This window comes from Buceros rhinoceros, unplaced genomic scaffold, assembly GCF_000710305.1.
Source record: "Buceros rhinoceros silvestris isolate BGI_N320 unplaced genomic scaffold, ASM71030v1 scaffold4480, whole genome shotgun sequence".
Lineage (NCBI taxonomy): Eukaryota > Metazoa > Chordata > Aves > Bucerotiformes > Bucerotidae > Buceros > Buceros rhinoceros.
The window spans coordinates 79,050-81,227 of record NW_010387779.1 but is presented as its reverse complement, the minus strand read 5'-3'; the positions used below and the strand labels follow the sequence as shown (position 1 = coordinate 81,227).

At 50.2% G+C, this 2,178-nt stretch overlaps 1 protein-coding gene across 1 annotated transcript in view; it reads right to left on the bottom strand.

Annotated features, from left to right (window-relative positions):
• GDPD4 (glycerophosphodiester phosphodiesterase domain containing 4) overlaps positions 1-1,161 on the bottom strand; it is a 36,888-nt gene extending 35,727 nt beyond the window's left edge. The window contains exon 1 of the mRNA XM_010133851.1: positions 1,085-1,161. The gene's annotated coding sequence lies outside the window, so the exon portion shown is untranslated. The remainder of the gene's footprint in view (positions 1-1,084) is intronic.
• Between the last annotated feature and the right edge of the window lie 1,017 nt (positions 1,162-2,178).

The window sequence follows — 2,178 nt, the reverse complement described above, 5'->3', positions numbered from 1 at the left end:
TGAGAATTCCCCCTTTTCACTGGTAATTATTGTTACACCTGCAAATAATGTGGAAGTATTCGGACAAAAAAAGCAGACAAAAACCAGGGCCAAATCCTGCTCAAAAGAGCTGCTCTTCAAACACCAACACTCCCACAGTGACATGCAGTGGCGGGGCAAATGTTGGACCTGGGTTTCTTCCAGCCTTTCCAACCAGGTCCTGAGTCTTTACAGCTGTTCCCAGAGGTTGCCCTTTCATGGGTTACTTGTTCCCGAGACAACCTCCCTGTTCACACGCTAGGAAAGCTCAGAGGAAGAAAGAGAGAGGCTCCTTTCTCCCTTTTACTATGGAAACAGCCCTTTATCCCAAGCATAGCAAATGCTCGCATGCCGTTTTCCTCCCGCCGCTGCCCAGCGTCCTTGGCGGGGCAAATGTTGGACCTGGGTTTCTTCCAGCCTTTCCAACCAGGTCCTGAGTCTTTACAGCTGTTCCCAGAGGTTGCCCTTTCATGGGTTACTTGTTCCCGAGACAACCTCCCTGTTCACACGCTAGGAAAGCTCAGAGGAAGAAAGAGAGAGGCTCCTTTCTCCCTTTTACTATGGAAACAGCCCTTTATCCCAAGCATAGCAAATGCTCGACTGCCGTTTCCCTCCCGCCGCTGCCCTGGCTCCGGATCACCAGCTCACGTCTCATCCCAGTTCCTGTTTCCCCCCTCAACAGGTCACAGCCAACTCATCCAGTGCAGACCCTAAAAGTGAAGCTGGGCTGCTGAGCACCTTCTTCTTCCCAAGCAGCAACCAGAACCACCCCCCCTCACAAAGCACCCCCTTCTCTCCCCTTTTGTTACCAGTTCTCTCCATCCATCCTCCGGCTCTCCAGGCTTTGTTTCTCTCTGCAACCCAGGCAGGAACTGGGTCGGTGGCTTGGTGATGCATCCCAACCAACACACTCAAAAGTCCAAAGAAAATGGGAGAAGTCAAAGAAATCCACCCACCATCCCCCTGCTCCGGAGCCAACTTTTAGGGCAGGCAGGAAAGAGCAGGCAGGGACACAGTTCACGGGGCAGGAGCATCTTGAAGAGTTAGGAGAAAGGAGGTAACTTACCTCACCGGGGTGCACACGGAGGGGATATTTTTGCTTTCTGTTGCACTTGGGTTGCTGTGTCCTTTGCTTGTGACACTCCGGACCTGAATGGTGGCACCGCTGTGTGACACCCAGTATTAGCGAGGCTGCTAGAGCCGTCCCTCCCACAGTAGGAGGGGCCACACGAGGCTTAATAAATTCAGTTCCCAAGGCTGGGAAAATGAAAGTCTCATGATGGGACGCGGGCAGCTGCTCGTTGCGTGGCTCTGGGAGATGCTGGGGACTTGTGGGGGAGCCCACCCAGAACAGAAGAGGCTGGTGTTCAAGTCCTGCCTTGGCAGAATTAGGTGTCCAAAGGACGGGGTCTGAAGAAATATCCCAAAGGGAATTCAGGCAAGACGTGTCATTACTGATCCTCAGAACTAAAACTGCCAAGCCTCCTCTGTGAAAATGTGTCCTACAGCTGTAAGCCACAGGCAGGAATCTGAGCAACCCCCAGATGCAAAACCTGCTTATTTTACTTTTTTTCATGGTTTTGGGCTTTAATATCTAAATCCTATTAGACACATAACTTCCTTCGGAGGGGGAGAGAGAGCAGATCAGCACAACAAAAGCAGTTTGTGCAGTTGTATTTTGTAACCCTGGGCTTGCAGAGAGACAAAATCCCACCGTAAATTTTCTCGGGCTGCACAACCTCACCCAGATCCTCTTAAGAAGCTCTTTGCTGCATGAGAGGCTGAAGAAACATCCCCTCACACCCCGGAGTGCTCTCTGAAACAGCACAAGTGGAGTTTTTTCATCCCTGTGGTCTTTCACATTGGGATTTTTCTTGTTGGATGAAAAGGCAGATCAGAGGGTTCCTCAAAAGCAAAATCTGCAAACTGCCCTTGCAAACAGAGATGGGAAGAACAGGGCAGAAATGATGGTCCAGCAGGTTTTGGGCAGCTCACATTATAAAGAAAACCTTTCAATCAGAAGATGAGCTACAGAGAAGCCAGCCTGGTTCACTCTGAAACCTAATGATGAGCACACGGTACATAAGAGTTCCGCTTTAAAAGCAGTATTGCTACTCTTTACTTAGAACTATGTCCTAAAATATCATCGTCTCCCTCTGG